At 42.8% G+C, this 20,084-nt stretch overlaps 1 long non-coding RNA gene across 1 annotated transcript in view; it reads left to right on the forward strand.

Moving 5' to 3' along the window:
• LOC133082924 (uncharacterized) overlaps positions 1-20,084 on the forward strand; it is a 130,757-nt gene that overhangs the window by 80,402 nt on the left and 30,271 nt on the right. Inside the window, exon 3 of the long non-coding RNA XR_009699084.1 lies at positions 17,568-17,861. This is a non-coding gene — a long non-coding RNA (uncharacterized LOC133082924). The remainder of the gene's footprint in view (positions 1-17,567; positions 17,862-20,084) is intronic.

Raw genomic sequence — 20,084 nt, forward strand, 5'->3', positions numbered from 1 at the left:
AGAAAATCAAGGAGGATTCTAAAGGCAGAACCCATCAGGGTCATGAGACAATGGTCTCTGCATTTTGCTCTGAGGGTGCTGGAAAACCACAGTGGGCATCCATTACCCCCAGTCCCAAGGCTTGATTGGGGAGCTCACAGGAGACCCTCCCCAAATAAGACTGGAACCCCAAAGGACCAAGTTTAAAAGTGAAGGAGAAGCTTGTAATAACCTTTAATGGAAAAGAATCTAAAAGCGAATATATACATGTATACGTATAACTGAATCACTTTGCTGTACACCTGAAACTAGCACCGTATTGTATAATCAACTATATTTCAATAAAAACATTTTTTAAAGTGACCGAGAAATGTCACCACTTCCGCCACCACACCGGCCACCAAAGAAAGCCACGCCTGACATGATGGGTGGTCTTTAAATGGCCGAGCAACCGTGAACAACATGCCTCCACACACTCCTAAGAAGCCTGGTTTATTCCACTGGGAAGAATCCCACAATAACGTCAAGAAAGAGTAAGAGGCTCATTTGACAAGAAAGAACCATACGGATAACAAATCAAAAGGAACAGAGAAGAAGCCAAGAACCCAAAAAACAGACAGTGCCCCCCTCCCCCGCTCCGTACGTGGAGGTGATTCAGCCCCGGTGAGCCGGCGGTCCCGAGGTCACGTTAGGGGGGCTGAGCCCCAAAGCCAGCCCTGTTGCCCCTGCTGCCAACCAAGCCCTTGCTGTGATTGCCACACCCAGCTGTCCGAGCTCATTCTGGTGTCCACGGCCCTGCCTTCTGGGAACCATCAATGTCCCCCATTCTCCGAGGGGACAGAGTGCCCCCTCGGCGACCTTGGGGCATTCACTAGCACGTGCTCTTGGGGGTGGCCGCCAGCTTCTCCACCTGAATCCCTGCCCCACATTCCTTGGAGCCATGCTTCCCATCCCCACATGCATCCCCCGTCCGCGTACATCTTCCCACGTAGGCGGTGCCCCCTATGGAGCTGTGCATATGGCCCAGGGTGCCAGCAGGTCAGCGTCTGCCTCAGAAAGGCCAGAGTTGCCGTGTGCCTCTACGTCCTCTTCTCAGCCCTCCTGCCTGGTCCCCAATGCCCACGTAGCTGGGCACGTCCAAAAAGTCACCATGGCGTGGACAAAGGAACCCAGCAGTGGGAGCTGGCTTCCACAGTCTTGGCGGGTGGACAGAATTCATTTCTTCCTCACCTCAGGGTCGCAGAGATTAGAAACAATGATCGTCAGAGCCCTGGAGGGGAGGGTAGATGCCGTAAATGACAGTGATTGCCCTGAGTTCTCCACCTCTGGGTTCTCCTCGGTGCAGAATTTTGGGGCCACCGACGGAACCCAGATTCTGACAAATACGTGTGCATCACTGCGTGCGTGTGTGTCTGTCTGTCTGTCTGTCTGTGGAGGTGTGTCAGTGAGAGGAGAGAGAGGAAGAAAGAGAGAGGAAACAGAGACAAAGAGATTCACGCATTAGTGTAAGTTACAAGGAAGAATCTGACAGCCCCAAGAAACAACAGGTGACTGAGAAGCGGGCAGTGGCCTCGGGCTTGCTGAAGGGTCCCCAACTGTTATCTTAATTCCTGCCTCTCCCCAATCAACAATATGCTATGGATGAAAGAAGCCTGGGAGCCAGGAGACTGGAGGATTTGTCACATCATCGGCCCACCTGGTCATTGTCTAGATTCCCTTTGAGCATCACCTCCGCTAAACTTGCTGCCTTTTCTTTGTCTTAATTACACACATTGAGAAACAAAGAAGTGGGAAGAGGCTTCGCCCCCAGATGCGTTCAGCAGCCCACAGGTAAGTTCCTACGTTTTCTATGCAAAACAAATGCCCCCAGCGAGGGTCCCCTGGCTTCAGGCCACCAGAGCCGAGCTGATTTTTTTAGCCTTTTCACACCAGCCTGCAATCAGAGCCCAAGCTGAGTGAAATCCCGCATCCCGGGCATCTTGTCTGCGTGGGCGGCAGGGTACGCCCCTTGCCCACCCTCGTGCACGGGTGATGCGCCTCCTGTAACTGTACATGCCTACAGCGTCCGTCACGGCTTCCACGCGCGGACAGGAGCCGCGAGAGCGCGTGCAAGATACACGGGAGACTGACTCCCAGGCGGTGTCCGGGGCTGCAGACCTGATGCCAGCGTCCTTGCAGGTTAGTTCTCCACGTCTGCAAAGGAGTGTGATGCTCCCAAATAGAAAGACCTTGGGAACATCCCGGGGAGGAACCCCCAGGCTGACGTGATCCAGGAGATAATGGTCCCCTGACACAAGCGCAGATTCCTGCCCGGTATTCAGGGAGGAGGACCCCAAAAAGCCGGGGCGGATTAAGGGCAGGGTTAACAGAGGAGAAACTGAGTGGGTGTGGAAGGAAACCCCCAAGAGTTTTGGGGAGATGATAAAGAAGTATTCGCTCAGGTCTGAGCCCGTGGGTTTGTTCCAAGGATGTTAAACTTTGGGTGATGTGAACCCAGCCGGGCTCTGGCACCCCTGTCATTCGCTGTCCTGGTCACAGGCTCTCCAGTGTTTGCAGCTCTGCATGTTTGGGTCCTTTCTCTTGTTACCAGTAATCTGCAGGGATGAATTATTTAGATTTCTGGGTCTGACCTTCTGATGTGGGGTCTCTCTCTCTCTCTCTCTCTCTCTCTCTCTCTCTCTCTCTCTCTCTCTCTCTCTCTCTCTCCTGACTCCCCATCTCATTTCACAAAGGGTTTAAGGAAAACCACCACTCCTCCTGCATCATTTAAAAGCTGGTTCTTATATAGATCAATGGAACAGGATAGAAAGCCCAGAGATAAACGCATGCACATATGGTCACCTTATCTTTGATAAAGGAGGCAAGAACATGCAATGGAGAAAAGACAGCCTCTTCAATAAGTGGTCCTGGGAAAACTGGACAGCTACATGTAAAAGAATGAAATTAGAACACTCCGTAACACCATACACAAAAATAAACTCAAAATGGATTAAAGACCTAAATGGAAGGCCAGCCACTGTAAAACTCTTAGAGGAAAACATAGGCAGAACACTCTATGACATAAATCACAGCAAGATCCTTTTTGACCCACCTCCTAGAGAAATGGAAATAAAAACAAAAATAAACAAATGGGACCTAATGAAACTTAAAAGCTTTTGCACAGCAAAGGAAACCATAAACAAGACCAAAAGACAACCCTCAGAATGGGAGAAAATATTTGCAAATGAAGCAACTGACAAAGGAAAAATCTCCAAAATATACAAACAGCTCATGCAGCTCAATATCAAAAAAACAAACAACCCAATCCAAAAATGGGCAGAAGACCTAAATAGACATTTCTCCAAAGAAGATATACAGATTGCCAACAAATACATGAAAGGATGCTCAACATCACTAATCATTAGAGAAATGCAAATCAAAACTACAATGAGGTATCACCTCACACCAGTCAGGATGGCCATCATCAAAAAATCTACAAACAGTAAATGCTGGAGAGGGTGTGGAGAAAAGGGAACCCTCCTGCACTGTTGGTGGGAATGTAAGTTGATAAAACCACTATGGAGAACAGTATGGAGGTTCCTTAAAAAACTAAAAATAGAACTACCATATGACCCAGCCATCCCATACCCTGAGAAAACCATAATTCAAAAAGAGTCATGTACCCCAATGTTCATTGCAGCACTGTTTACAATAGCCAGGACATGGAAGCAACCTAAGTGTCCATTGGCAGATGAAGGGATAAAGAAGATGTGGCACATATATACAATGGAATATTACTCAGCCATAAAAGGAAATGTAATTGAGTTATTTGTAGTGAGGTGGATGGACCTAGAGTGTGTCATACAGAGTAAAATAAGTCAGAAAGAGCAAAACAAATACTGTATGCTAACACATATATATGGAATCTAAAAAAGAAAAGGTCATGAAGAACCTAGGGGCAGGACGGGAATAAAGACGCAGACCTACTAGAAAATGGACTTGAGGACACGGGGAGGGGGAAGGGTAAGCTGGGATGAAGTGAGAGAGTGGCATGGACATAGATACACTACCAAATGTAAAATAGATAGCTAGTGGGAAGCAGCCGCATAGCACAGGGAGATCAGCTCAGTGCTTTGTGACCACCTAGAGGCGTGGGATAGGGAGGGTGGGAGGGAGATGTAAGAGGGAGGAAATATGGGGATATATGTATACATAGAGCTGATTCACTTTGTTATACAGCAGAAACGAACACACCATTGTAAAGCGATTATACTCCAATAAAGTTGTTAAAATTTTTCTTTAAAAAATAAAAAAGTAAAAGCTGGTTCTTTCAGAATCTATACGGGATGCAGGAAATTATTTGTGGAAACGTTTTAAAAAGTTGAATTAAGTAGACAGTTTTTAGGAGGTGTTCTTTTCTTTTAAAAAATATGGGGGTTTTTTTGTTTTGTTTTTTTTGAGGGGACCAGGTTCTCTTGGGCGCGGGTGGTGAGCGTTCTGGAAAAACCACTCTGGTGTGGCTACAGAGAATGGATTTGCCCCTGGGGGCAAGCACAGAGCGGGGAGACCTGCATAAACTTTGGGAAAACCTGGATTTGGGTGATGGAGGGACAGAGGGAGTTGGAGAGATACAGCCAAGACTCTGGGTGAGTGTAGATGCTGAAGGGGTGGAGAAAAGCCACATTCAACTGTTAGCCTGGGATTCCTGGGTCCAGGCAGGAAAGACAGGGATGGAGGGATTGGGGAGGATCTGCGGGCGGGACTTAGTGAATTCAATTATAGACGTGGGTTCAAGGACCATGTGGAAATTTCTGGCATCCCGTTGCCCATTTGTGTCTGGCCACAGGAGAATGGTCTACCCATTACTCAGTCTTGGGTTCCATGCATAGACCATCAAGTGACCTTCCACAAGGGGGCCAAGGACACACAGTGGGGAAAGGACAGTCTCGTCCACAAACGGTGTTGGGAAAACTGGATATCCACATGCCAAAGAATGAAACTGGACCCTTATCTCATGCCGTACGCAAAAATTAACTCAAAATGTAGTAAGACTTCAGCGTCCCATCTGAAAAGCCTAAAACACCTAAAAGAAAACACATGGGAAGAGTTTCTTGGCAGCAAGGATGTCATAGATCTGACACCAAAAGCACAGGCAACAAAAGCAAAAAATACACAAATGGGATTGCAACAAACTGAAAACACTTCTGCATAGCAAGGGAAACAGCACACAGCAAAGAAACAATATCTCTGCAGAATGGGAGAAAATATTTGCAATCTGCACATCTGATAATATAGAGAGTTTGGACAGAGGAGATGCCCTTTAAAAACTTCAGTGACTATGCAAAGTGGATTGGGAGGGTCTGCCTTGTAACGGGAGTTCTGGATTGCTGGTTTATCCAACTCGAGCAATTTGTCTTAATTATGCAAGTAAATTAGCTCAATGTTACCTCTTACTGAAAGATGCAAGCTTTATTATTATGTGATGTCTAGTTCCCTAGGGGTATAACGAGGGCTCTAGGAAATTGGTTGATTTTTCAGACGGTTGGTGGGATTTCATTTATTCTCTGGAGAACCCTTCCCATCTGTGCTCCTATCTGGAAAATTCAAATATTTTTTGTTGTCTACATAATACTCAGCACTCTTGAGGCAAACGTCCCAGCTCCTCTGAGCCGCTGCCCAAGTTTTGCAAATCAGATTCTGTTTCAGAGAACTGTCTGAAGCTCTTAAGGGTTTTTTTTATCTTTCATCAAATTTCCTTTAAAATTCTCTGAACAAGCTTATGCCTGCACCAAATTCACACTCAGGGAACTTCTAATAGGTGACTTGGTGCATTGTTTTTGTTGTAAATGAGTTTGGCAGACACCAGGTTCATTTTCCCGGAGCTGTGCAGCTCATGGCTGTGGGTTTGCAGGTACCCATCACAGCACTGGAGAGTCATGGACAGAAGCCCCCATCCTCCTGCTTTCACAGAGAGAAGACAGTCCCCGCTGAGGGCCAACATTAGTCTGAGCACAGTAGAAAAACAAGGAGGTGGGCACATTTCCAGGTAATTAAATCTGTGCAGAAAACTCCAGAACCTAATTGAGGCTGAAAACTCTATTTTGGTTGTTATTTGTAATCAATCCAACCTGGCATTTCCCGTCAACTTTGCGTATTGAGGCATACTCCCAAAATGTTCTGTCAGTTATTTAGAAAGGAAAAGGTCACTCTTGCAAAATTTTTGTTTATTTTTTTAGTTGAAGTATAGTTGCTGTACCATATTATATAAGTTACAGGTGTATAATATAGTGATTCACAATTTTTAAAGGTTATACTCAATTTGTAGTTATTAAAAAATACTGGCTATATTCCCTGTGTGTGCTGTAGAATATATTCTTGTAGCTTATTGATTTCACACATAGTAGTTTGTACCTCTTAATCCCCTCCCCCTATCTTGCCCCTCCCCCTTCCCTCTCCCCACTGGGAACCACTGGTTTGTTCTCTATATCTGTGAGTCTGCTTCTTTTTAGTTATATTAACTAGTTGTTGTATTTTTCTAGATTCCCCATATAAGTGATATCATATAGTATTTATCTTTCTCTGTCTGACTTATTTCACTAACATAATGCCCTCCAAGTCCATTCATGTTGCTGCAAATGGCAAATTTTCATTCTTTTTTATGGCTGAGTAGTACTCCGTTGTATATATGTACCACATCTTCTTTATCCATTCATCTGTTGATAGACACTTAGGTTGCTTCCACATCTTGGCTATTGTATAAATAATGCTGCTATGAACATTGGGGTGCATGTATCTTTTCAAACCAAAAATTTTAGCTTAAAGATCTAGAATTCTGCATTTTATTTTTTTTGTAATCAAACATTACATATATTTTTTAAGTTGGAATATAGTTGCTTTACAATGTTGTATTAGTTTCTGCTGTACAGTGAAGCGAATCAGCTATATGTACACCTATATACCCTCCCTCTTGGACCTCCCCCCCCATCCCACCCATTTAGGACATCACAGAGCACCGAGCTGAGCTCCCTGTGCTATACTGCAGGTTCCCACGAGCTACCTATTTTACACATGGTAGTGTATTTATGTCAATCCTAATCTCCCAATTCATCCCACCCCCCCCATGTCAACACATTCGTTCTCTACATCTGCATCTCTATTCCTGCCCTGCCAATATGTTCATCTGTACCATTTTTCTAGATTCCACATATATGCGTTAATATATGATAATTTTTTTCTTTCTTACTTCACTCTGTATGACAGACTCTAGGTCCATCCACATCTCTACAAATGACCCAATTTCATTCTTTTTATGGCTGAGTAATATTCCACTGTGTATATGTACCACATCTTCTTTAACCATTCATCTCTCAATGGACATTTAGGTTGTTTCCATGTCCTCGCTATTGTAAATAGTGCTGCAGTGAACATTGGGGTGCATGTATCTTTTTGAATTATGGTTTTCTCTGGGTATATGCCCAGAAGTGGGATTGCTGGGTCATATGGTAGCTCTAATTTTAGTTTTTGAGGAACCTCTATACTGTTTTCCATACTGGCTGCACCAACTTACATTCCCACCAACAGTGTAGGAGGGTTCCCTTTTCTCCACACCCTTCCCAGCATTTGTTGGTTGTAGATTTTCTGATGATGCCCGTCCTGACCGGCATGAGGGGATACCTCATTGTAGTTTTGATTTGCACTTCTCTAATAATTAGTGATGTTGAGCATCTTTTCATGTGCTTTTTCGCCATCTGTATGTCTTCTTTGGAGAAATGTCTATTTAGGTCTTCTGCCCATTTTTGGATTGGGTTTTTTGTTTTTTTTTTTAATATATAATATTGAGCTGCATGAGCTGTTTGTATATTTTGGAGATTAATCCTTTGTCAGTTGCTTCATTTGCAAATATTTTCTCCCATTCTGAGGGTTGTCTTTACGTCTTGTTTATTTCCTTTGCTGTGCAAAAGCTTTTAAGTTAATTAGGTCCCATTTGTTTATTTTTGTTTTTATTTTCATTACTTCAGGAGGTGGATCAAAAAAGATCTTGCTGTGATTTATGTCAAAGAGTGTTTTTCCTATATTTTCCTCTAAGAGTTTTATAGTGTCTGGTCTTACATTTAGGTCTTTAATCCATTTTGAGTTTATTTTTGTGTATGGTCTTAGGGACTGTTCTAGTTTCATTCTTTTACATGTAGCTGTCCAGTTTTCCTAGCACCACTTATTGAAGAGAGTGTCTTTTCTCCATTGTATATTCTTGCCTTCTTTGTCATAGATTAGGTGACCATATGTGCATGGGTTTATCTCTGGGCTTTCTATCCTGTTCCATTGATCTATATTTCTGAGTTTGTGCCAGTACCATACTGTCTTGATTACTGTAGCTTTGTAGTATAGTCTGAAGTCAGGGAGCCTGATTCCTCCAACTCCATTTTTCTTTCTGAAGATTGTTTGGCTATTCGGGGTCTTTTGTGTTTCCATACAAATTGAAAAATTTTTTTGTTCTACTTCTGTGAACAATGCCATTGATAATTTGCTAGGGATTGCATTGAATCTGTAGATTGCTTTGGGTAGTATAATCATTTTCACAATATTGATTCTTCCAGTCCAAGAACATGGAATATCTCTTCATCTGTTTGTGTCATCTTTGAGTTCTTTCATCAGTGTTTTATAGTTTTCTGAGTACAGTTCTTTTGCCTGTGTAGGTAGGCTTATTCCTAGGTATTTTATTCTTTTTGTTGCAATGGTAAATGGGATTCTTTCTTTAATTTCTCTTTCTGATCTTTTGTTTTGTTAGAGTATAGGAATGCAAGAGATTTCTGTGCATTAATTTTGTATCCTGCAGCTTTACCAAATTCATTGATTAGTTCTAGTAGTTTTCTGGTGGCACCTTTAGGATTTTTTATGTATAGTATCATGTCATCTGTGAACAGTGACAGTTTTACTTCTTTTCCAATTTGTATTCCTTTTATTTCTTTTTCTTCTCTGATTACTGTGGCTAGGACTTCCAAAACTATTTTGAATAATAGTGGCAACAGTGGACATCTTTGTCTTGTTCCTGCTTTTAGAGGAAATGCTTTCAGCTTTTCTCCCTTGAGGAAGATGTTAGCTGTGGGTTTGTCATACATGGGCTTTATTACGTTGAGGTAGTTCCTTCTATGCCCACTTTCTGGAGAGTTTTTTTTTTATCATAAATGGGTGTTGAATTTTGTCAAAAGCTTTTTCTGCATCTATTGAGATGATCATATGGTTTTTATTCTTCAGTTTGTTAATATGGTGTATCACATTGATTGATTTGCGTATATTGAAGAATCTTTTGCATCCCTGGGATAAATCCCACTTGATCATGGTGTATGATCCTTTTAATGTTTTGTTAGATTCTATTTGCTAGTGTTTTGTTGAGGATTTTTGCATCTATGTTCATCAGTGATATTGGTCTGTAATTTTCTTTTTTTGTAGTATCTCTGCCTGGTTTTGGTATCAGGGTGATGGTGGCCTCATAGAATGAGTTTGGGAGTGTTCCTCCTTCTGCAATTTTTGGGAAGAGTTTGAGAAGGATAGGTGTTAACTCTTCTCTTAATGTTTGATAGAATTCACCTGTGAAGCCATCTGGTCCTGGACTTTTGCTTGTTGGAAGATTTTTAATGACAGTTTCAATTTCACTGCTTGTGATAGGTCTGTTTATATTTTCTATTTCTTCCTGGTTCAGTTTTGAAGGTTATACCTTTCTAAGAATTTGTCCATTTCTTCCAGGTTGTCCATTTTATTGGCATAGAGTTGCTTGTAGTAGTCTCGTATGATCCTGTGTATTTCTGTCATGTCAGTTATAATTTCTCCCTTTTCATTTCTAATTTTATTGATTTGAATCCTCTCCCTTTTTTTTCTTGATGAATCTGGCTAAAGGTTTATCGATTTTGATAATCTTCTCCAAGAACCAATTTTATTGATCTTTGCTGTTATTTTCTTCATTTCTATTTCATTTATTTCTGCTCTGATATTTATGACGTCTTTCCTTCTACCAACTTCGGGGGGGTTTTTTCTTGTTGTTCTTTCTCTAGTTGCTTTAGGTGTAAGGTTGATTGTTTATTTGAGATTTTTCTTGTTTCTTGAGGTGAGGTTGAATTGCTATAAACTTCCCTCTTAGAACTGCTTTTGCTGCATCCCATAGGTTTTGGGTCTTCATGTTTTCATTGTCATTTGTTTCTATGAATTTTTTAATTTCCTCTTTGATTTCTTCAGTGATTTATTGGTTATTCATTAGCGTATTGTTTAGTCTCCATGTGTTTGTGTTTTTTACAGTTTTCTTCTTGTAATTGATTTCTAATGTCATAGCATTGTGGTCAGAAAAGATGCTTGATATGATTTCAAATTTCTTAAATTTTCCAAGGCTTGATTTGTGACCCAAGATGTGATCTGTCCTGGAGAATGTTCCATGTGCACTTGAGAAGAAATTGTATTCTGCGTCTTTCAGGTGGAATGTCCTATAAATATCAATTAAATCTATCTGGTCTGTTGTGTCATTTAAAGCTTGTGTTTCCTTATTTATTTTCTGTTTGGATAATCTCTCCATTGGTGTAAGTGAGGTGTTAAAGACCCCTATTACTATTGTGTTACTGTCGATTTCCCCTTTTATGGATGTTAGCATTTGCCTTATGTATTGAGGTGCTCCTATGTTGGGTGCATAAATATTAATAATTGTCATATCTTCTTGGATTGATCCCTTGATCATTATGTAGTGTCCTTCCTTGCCTCTTGTAACAGTTTTTATTTTAACGTCTATTTTATCTGATAAAAGTATTGCTACTCCAGCTTTCTTTTGATTTCCATTTGCATGGAATACCTTTTTCCATCCCCTCACTTTCAGTCTGTATGTGTCCCTAGGTCTGAAGTGGGTCTCTTATAAATAGCATATATACAGGTCTTGTTTTTGTATCCATTCAGCCAGTCTAGGTCTTTTGGTTGGAGCATTTAACCCATTTACATTCAAGGTACTTATTGATATATTTGTTCCTATTACCATTTTCTTAATTGTTTTAGGTTCATTTTTGTGGGTCTTCTCTTGTGTTTCCTGCCTAGAGAATTTCCTTTAGCATTTGTTGTAAAGCTGGTTTGGTGGTGCTGAATTCTCTTAGCTTTTGCTTGTCTGAAAAGCTTTTGATTTCTCCGTCAAATCTGAATGAGATCCTTGCTGGGTAGAATAATATTGGTTGTATTTTTTTCCCTTTCATCACTTTAAATATGTCCTGCCACTCCCTCTGGCTTGCAGAGTTTCTGCTGAAATATCAGCTGATAACCTTATGGGGATTCCCTTGTATGTTATTTGTTGCTCTTCCCTTGCTGCTTTTAATATTTTTTCTTTGAATTTAATTTTTGTTAGTTTGATTAATATGTGTCTTGATGTGTTTCTCCTAGGGTTTATCTTGTATGGGACTCTCTGCACTTCCTGAACTTGATTGACTATTTCCTTACCCATATTAGGGAAGTTTTCCACTATAATCTCTTCAAATATTTTCTCAGACCCTTTCTTTTTCTCTTCTTCTTCTGGGACCCCTATAATTTGAATGTTGGTGTGTTTTGTGTTGTCCCAGAGGTCTCTGAGACTGTCCTCAATTCTTTTCATCCTTTTTTCTTTATTCTGCTCCCTGGCAGTTATTCCCACCATTTTAATCTTCCAGCTCACTTATCCGTTCTGCCTCAGTTATTCTGCTATTGATTCCTTCTAGTGTATTTTTCATTTCAGTTATTGTGTTGTTCATCACTGTTTGTTTGTTCTTTAGTTCTTCTAGGTCCTTGTTAAACATTTCTTGTATTTTCTCGATCCATGCCTCCATTCTCTTTCCGAGATTTTGGATCATCTTTACTGTCATTACTCTGAACTCTTTTTCAGGTAGGTTGCCTATTTCCTCTTCATTTATTTGGTCTTGTAGGTTTTTACCTTGCTCTTTCATCTGTAACATATTTTTTTGTCATCTCATTTTTTTTGATGGGTCAGGCTGTATTCCTGTCTTATTGGTTGTTTGGCCTGAGGCCTCCAGCACTGGAGTTTGCAGGCAGTTGGATAGAGCTGGGTCTTGGTGCCGAGATGAGGACCTCCGGGAGACCTCACTCTGCTTAATATTCCCTGGGGTTTGAGGTTCTCTGTTAGTCCAGCAGTTTGTACATGGCACTCCCACCACAGGAGCTCAGGCCCAACCCCCAGCCTGGGAACCAAGATCCCGCAAGACGCATGGCGTGGCAAAAGAAAAAAAAAAGGAACAAACGGAAAAGAGCAGAAAAATAACAAAGAATAAAAAATAAAATAAAATTAGAAAGATAAAAAATATATTAGAAAAAATAAAAATGAAAATGAAACAACAACAACAAAGCAAAACAGAACCACAACAGCAAAAAAAAAAAAAAAAAAAAAAAAGACCAGAGGAGGCCCTGGGGGAGAGGGGGCTTAGACCCAGGACACACATGGCCAGAGGGGGCTCCAGAGGGCAGAGTTTCAGGCCCGGGACCCCAGCAGGCTCGCCGGGGCCAAGCAGGCAGGGGAGATGCTGGCCTTGTTCTCCTCTGATCCTCCAATCCCCTGAAGGTCTCTCCCCGTCCCCACTGATCCCCTCGCCATGAGTGGGCCTTTCTGAGGGTGGGAACCCCTCCCCTCCCCCAGCCATCCCCGAGGGACACCAGTCCCATCCCGCCTCCACCTTTCATCCCCCCCCCCCGCTCCTTCCCCTCCACATCCTACCCAGTCATGCGGGGATTCCTCTCATCCCCTTAGGTGTCTGAGGTCCCCCACCAGCACCTAGTAGGTGCCCTGGTTATGAGGAGATGCAAACTCCACATCCTCCTACTCTGCCATCTTGACCCCGCCCCCTACAATAGAATTCTGCATTTTAAATCACAAGAGGCATGCTTGGAAATTTATGACTAGGTCTTCCAGCTTTAATAAATGCTTGGACATTTTATGATTTTGACCTCTGGAGCCAAGCTAATCTGTTCCAGTTTTCTTAGAAATATTCCAATTTCTGATTTGCAAATGGAAAATCAGGCTAGCAATGCTTCTGCCTTTGGGTAAGAGAGATGGATGTCAGGATGTCAGAATTTCCTTCAACTGTCCTTTTTCTTTGACTCTGGTTTTGAACTTGGAAAATGTAGTGCAAGACAAATAGGGAAATGTGAGTAAGAATAAGTAAATTTATAAATTTTCAAAGCATCAGCAAAGGTAAATGAAAGAATCCGTTTCCAGCATGGAAAGCAGGCAGATTTTCTGAAAGATTGGATATAACTAGAATTAGTTTTATGAGATCTTTTGTGGTTACTCCCCAACCGTATTTTTATAAGTCAGTATGAAAACCTCCACCTGTCATGAACTGTGTTTTCCTGTGATAATCCGAAATGTGCTTCCATTCAGGAAATCTCAGCTGTGGGTTGACATATATTATCCTGTCGTGGGATAGTGGAGGATCCAGCAGGAAGTAGTGGTCATGTTTTCTAGTTTCCAGTCATCCCATCCTGGGTCACTCGCTGTTCTCTGCTGTATCTACACCAACCCAATTTTAATGCCTGTAAGATACTCACTTTTAGGTAGAATTAGAAAGAGAAAAAAAAAGAGCACAAATACAGGAAAAAGATCAGCATAAACTAGGAGTGGGACAGGACTTGAATTCCACCAACTGCCACCCAAATGGAAAATTCCAAGGAGCATCAACCCCCTTGATTTTCAAATGCACTCTAATTTATTCTGCTTTCTGAAGAGCACGACCAAGAATGGATCTTCTTTGCAAAGTCAGGTGACAGGTCTTTAGATTTGCTGTTACAAAGGATCCCCTCTGCAGGGTTTGATTTGGGGAGAATTTAAATTTGAATTGACAGGCATCATTCTCCCAGCCCTGGGAGATCCATTAGGCTAAGAGATTAGTTGCTTGTTCTCCAAGGGTTCAATAGGTAAAACAAATTAACCAGAGGCTTCACCCAACAAAGATTATCTAACCCGAGGGCAAACGTGTTGCCCCTGGTGATGCAGAGGTATTAGCTGATGATTCATCATCTAAATGCTGAGCTCCTTAGCTGACGTGGAAAGACAGATACACTGGAGGGTCACTTGTGGGCTACACACCCCTCACATTTGCACATGTGATGCTGGACCAGGACTGCTCCTGTGGCCTGCAAGCCATGCTGGGAAATGTGGGGACCAGATGGACAGATCAGCGGGCACAGCTGTCTCTGCCCCAAACTATCCGATCCCCTGACCCCAGTCAAACACCAGGACAGATACTTATAAATACTAACTCTAACCCCCTTCTGGGAGATACCCTGGTATTCTGTATGAAATTGGGGTTCATAGTGGTATGGACCTCCATGGTAGAAGAGACCAGAAAAGGTAACAATGTAGATTCCTTGTCAGGGCAGATTCCAGGGGTATGAACAATGCTGGGAAAAGTTTTGGGCAAGAAAATATGAGCGTAAAGAGGAATTGGGCATACCCATTAAGATGGCCACTACTTTTAAAAAATAGAAAATGACAAGTGTTGGCAAAGATGTAGGGAAACGGGGGTCCCTGTGCACTGTTGGTGGGTATATAAATGGTGCAGCTGCTGTGGGAAACAATGTGGCAGCGCCTCAAAAATTAAAAATAGAATTACCATAGGATCCAGCAATTCCAATTCTGGGTGTACACCCAAAAGAATTGAAAGTAGAGTCATGAAGAGAGATTTGCACACCCATGTTCATAGCAGCAGAATCCACAACAGCTAAAATGTGCAAACAACCCAAGCATCCATGGAGGGGTGAATGGATAAGTAAAATGTGGTCCATCCGTGCAAGGGAATATGATTCAGTCTTTAAAAAGGAAGGACATTCTGTCACAGGCTACAGCATGGATGAACCTTGAGGACATGATGCTGAGTGAAATAAGCCAGACACAGAAGGACAAATACTGTTTGATTCCACTCCTGTGAGGTCCTTGGTGGAGTCAAATTCACAGCGACAGAAAGTAGGAGGGTGGGTACCAGGGGCTGGGGGAGGGGGATGAGGAGTGAGTGTTTAATGGCGACACCTTCAGTTTTCCAAGAAGGATGAGTTCTGGAGATGGATGATGGTGACGGTTGCAAAACCATGTGACTGTACTTAATGCCACTGAACCATAAGTTTTTAAATGGTTAAAATGACACTTTTTTTTCACCAAGAGTGTTTTTTCTGTTTTTTTTTTAATTTTATATTGGAGTAAAGTTGATTTACAATGGTGTGTTAGTTTCAGGTGTACAGCAAAGTGAATCAGTTATACATATATATATCCATTCTTTTTCAGATTTCTTTCCCATATAAGTTATTACAGAGTATTGAGAGAGTTCCCTGCGCTATACAGTAGGTCCTTGTTAGTTATCTATTTCATACATAGTAGTGTGTATATGTCAGTCCCAAACTCCTAATTTATCACTCCCCTGCCCCCTGATTTCCCTTTGATAACCATAAGTTTGATTTCGAGTTCTGTGAATCTGTTTCTGTTTTCTAAATAACTTCATTTGTATCATTTTTATTAGATTCCACATATAAGTGATATCATATATTTGTCTTGTCTGACTTACTTCATTTAGTGTGATAATCTCTAGGTCCATCCATGTTGCTGGAAATGGCATTATTTCATTCTTTTTGATGGCTGAGTAATACTCCATTGTATACATATACCACATCTTCTTTATCCATTCCTCTGTCCTTGGACACTTAGGTTGCTTCCATGTCTTGGATATTGTAAATAGTGCTGCTATGAACATAGGAGTGGATGCATCCTTTAGAATTATGGTTTTCTCTGGATATATGCCCAGGAGTGGGATTGCTGGATCATATGGTAGCTCTATTTTTCGTTTTTTAAGGAACCTCCATACTGTTCTCCATAGTGGCTGCACCAATTTACATCCACACCAACAGTGTAGGAGAGTTCCCTTTTCTCCACACCCTCTCCAGCATTTATTGTTTGTAGACTTTTTGATGCCGGCCATTCTGACTGGTGTGAGATAATCAGGGAAGCCCAATAAAACTGCACAAGGCTCTTTGGAATTTACTGGTTAGTCCCTGGAAGGTAGAAGCTCAAACTCTCCTAGAAAAGGCAGGCTTGAATTGACCCCATGCTCTATCTCAGCTTCTGTGAGGCTGCCCAACGGGTGGGCAGAAGGCAGCAAGGCCACCTTACACTCAGCCACATAAAGTTTGCAAAGCTGTGATGGGTAAATGAGGATTTCCATGTGTCAACTGGCCAAATGAATTGATTGTCACTTTTTCATCTTGGGAGAATTGAGGATAAAGGGCCTCATAATTCAAAGAGTGTGTTGTGGGGAAAGGGGCCAGACTGGGCAGATGATCAGGGCTCGAGAGGAAGAGTAAGAATTCTTGAGCCCAGATGTGGGGGGGGGAGGGGGAGATGGAGTGGGTGTGCTTGTTTAAACCTAACACAAACTTGTGTTGTGTTGTAAGGGGTATTTTGAGAACTCCTACTCTTGGGGGGGGGGGGAAAGACTTACATGTGCCTTTTAAAAAGTAGAGAAATCCAATTTCATGAAAATGCGATTGCTTTGTGCAACATTGCCTCTGCCTTGAGCTCATGGAACCCCTTTGTAGACCAGGGAGGGTGTCTCTGTGAGTAGATCTGGACGTGCCCCAGAAATCTGATGAGGCACCTGTCAGATCTCAGGTGTGTTCACGGGGAGACACGCTGGGACCCCAGAGGCATAGGCTGGGTAGGAAGGGGCAGTGGTAAGCAGGGTTGCAAGGTGGCCTCAAGACTTGTGTTCCCTAGTGCACACACCCTGTGTAATCTCCTCCCTTGCAGTGTGAGCCGGACTTGTGAGCACGATAGGTGTCACTCCTGTGACAGTGTAGCTACGGGTTAACTTGAGGTCATCAGAAGGAGATTATCCTGGGTGGGCCTGACCTAATCAGAGAAGCCCTTTAAAAGTAGAGGAATTCTTTTTTTTTTTTAATTGTTTGTTGTTGTTTATATTTTTTTATCTTCTTAATTGAAGTACAGTTGACTTACAATGTTGTATTAGTTTCAGGTGTACAGCAAAGTGATTCAGTTAAACATATATATGTATCTATTCTTTTTCAGATTCTTTTCCCATTTGGGTTATTACAGAATTTTTTTTTTTTTAATTTATTTATTTATGGCTGCGTTGTGTCTTCGTTTCTGTGCGAGGGCTCTCTCCAGTTGTGGCAAGCGGGGACCACTCTTCATCGCGGTGCGCGGGCCTCTCACCATCGCGGCCTCTCTTGTTGCGGAGCACAGGCTCCAGACGCGCAGGCTCAGTAATTGTGGCTCACGGGCCCAGCTGCTCCGCGGCACGTGGGATCTTCCCAGACCAGGGCCCGAACCCGTGTCCCCTGCATTGGCAGGCAGACTCTCAACCACTGCGCCACCAGGGAAGCCCTATTAGAGAATATTGAGTGGAGTTCCCTGTGCTATACAGTAGGTTCTTGTTGATTATCTATTTTATATACAGTAGTGTGTATCTGTTAATCCCAAACTCCTAATTTATCCCTCCCCCACCCATTCCCCTTTGGTAACCATAAGTTTGTTTTCTATGTCTGTGGGTTTATTTCTGTTTTGTACATAAGTTCATTGGTATCATTTTTTTTTTTTTTAGGATTCCACATAGAAGCAATATCATATGGTATTTGTCTTTGTCTGGCTTACTTCACCTAGTCTGATCATCTCTAGGTCCATCCATGTTGCTGCAAATGGCATTATTTCATTCTTTTTATGGCTGAGTAATATTCCATTGTATATATGTACCACATCTAAAAAGAAGGTGAATTCTGCCCACAAGAACGAAGTTGGAAGAGAAGCTCGACCTTCCAGTGAAAATACAGACCTTAACAACTAGTTAAAATATCAAGTATGATCTACTCCACTCAAGGGGATTTCAACCCAATAGCCGGTAGGTGAAACACCTAATAAGCTCATCATGTGAATCTGCCTGAATCATGCAGCACGTATGAGTGTGTGTAGTCGATATAACAAGATGGCATGTGAGTGCAGAAGGATAATTATTTCACCTGCACAGTATATGCAGAAATGGAGAAAATGATTCAGGGTTAAGCCCCACTGAGATCATTAGTCTGTCTCGGGGCAGGAATATTTCACAGTAGAGGAATATTGGGGAAATTTTACAACACGTTCTGTCCACAAAGCAAGCATCACTCTTTTGGGTAAGGGATGATGACCTCCCAGGTGGGTCCTGGTAGTCGACTCTTTGACATTCAAATATGACAATTCAGATGCAGGTGGCTCCCAAGATGAACCCAGATGGCAACTAGACACCTTCAACAAGTCTCCCACCTTCCCATCTGGTGGGGTCTTCTGGTGACAAATCATCTCCCTGTCCGATCACATCTGTGACTGGCCCTTGTCCCTTCTTGTTTTCTGGATATAAGAGAAACATCAGGCACCAATGGTCACCAACACATCAGTGTGATTATTTTAATAGACTTAGACAAACTTAAGTGGGATGGATGGTTCCAATCCCATTTTCTGACCAAAAGATGCTCAGAAGACTTGAGTCATCAACTATAAGTCATCCATGACTAATATTATTATTTTTTAATTAATTAATTAATTAATTTATTTATGGCTGTGTTGGGTCTTCGTTTCTGCGCGAGGGCTTTCTCTAGTTGCGGCAAGCGGGGGCCACTCTTCATCGCGGTGCGCGGGCCTCTCACTATCGCGGCCTCTCTTGTTGCGGAGCACAGGCTCCAGACGCACAGGCTCAGCAATTGTGGCTCACGGGCCTAGTCGCTCCGCGGCATGTGGGATCCTCCCAGACCCGGGCTCGAACCCGTGTCCCCTGCATTGGCAGGCAGACTCTCAACCACTGCGCCACCAGGGAAGCCCCCCATGACTAATATTATTAATGGTGGAAGAACCCTTCATGGAGAGAATAGGGTCGCTCACCAAAAGAAAGGCAGCTGCACTGCCTTTCGATAAGGCAAAACCAACAAAAGTCCACCATACCTCAGTGTCTTAGCTCAAGATGCCAGAGAGTGGGTAGCTTAAACAAAAGTAATTTATTTTCTCACAGTTCTGGAAGCTAGATGTCCAAGATCATGGTGTGGGCAGATTCAGTTCCTGGCGAGGCTCTCTTCCTGGCTTACACATGGCATCCTTCTTGCTGTGTCCTCACATGGTGGAGAGAGAGATCTGGTCTCTTTCTCTTCTTATAAGGTCAGTAATCCCATCATGGGGGCTCCACCCTCAAGACCTCATCTACCTCTAATCACCTCCCAAACACCCACCTCCTAACACCATCCCACTGGGGGGGCAGGGCTTCAACATAGGAATTTTGGGGGAGGGACACAATTTAGTCCATACAACTCATCCTTGTAAATAGCATCATTCAGTTGCTCAAACCAAAATGGAAGCTTGATTCTTCCTCCTTCCCCATATTTAATATATTTTTAGGCTTTGCTAATTCTATCCATGACAGACATGTCCAATTTTCCCCATCATGGCAGCCACCAGCCCAGACCCAGGCACATCATGAACCTGGACCACAGCCTTAGTCTCCTAAGCATCCTACCTTTTGTTACCATTCTCCAACTCATACTCCAGGCAGCTGCGTCTCCAGCTTCACAGCCTCACCTCCAACTGCGCAGCCTCACCTCCATGCCACAGACTCTAAACTCTCCATCTCCCCACTGTATCCTACAAGACCCAGTGTGATCTTCTGGGGCCTCAGTCTCTCCATGTCACCCCACTCTCTCATCTGCCCTACTCATTTCAGGCACATCAAGCTTCTTTCTGTTCTTTAACCCACTGGTCCTCAATGGTCTCCTATGCTCCTTTCCTGGGTGTTCATTCTTTCTTGGGCTTCAAGATGAATGACACCCCCTCAGAGAGACTTTCTTTGATTTTTCCATTCACAGGGACCTCTCCCACCATCTGTTTACTTCCTCAAGACACATGTCAGATTCTTTTTTTTTTAATTTTTTAAATTTAATTTTATTTATTTATTTATTTTTTGGCTGCACTGGGTCTTCGTTGCTGCGCGCGGGCTTTCTCTAGTTGCGGCGAGCAGGGGCTACTCTTCGTTGCGGTGCGCGGGCTTCTCATTGTGGTGGCTTCTCTCATTGCGGAGCGCAGGCTCTAGGCACGCGGGCTCAGT

This window comes from Eubalaena glacialis, chromosome Y, assembly GCF_028564815.1.
Source record: "Eubalaena glacialis isolate mEubGla1 chromosome Y, mEubGla1.1.hap2.+ XY, whole genome shotgun sequence".
NCBI classification, from domain to species: Eukaryota; Metazoa; Chordata; class Mammalia; order Artiodactyla; family Balaenidae; genus Eubalaena; species Eubalaena glacialis.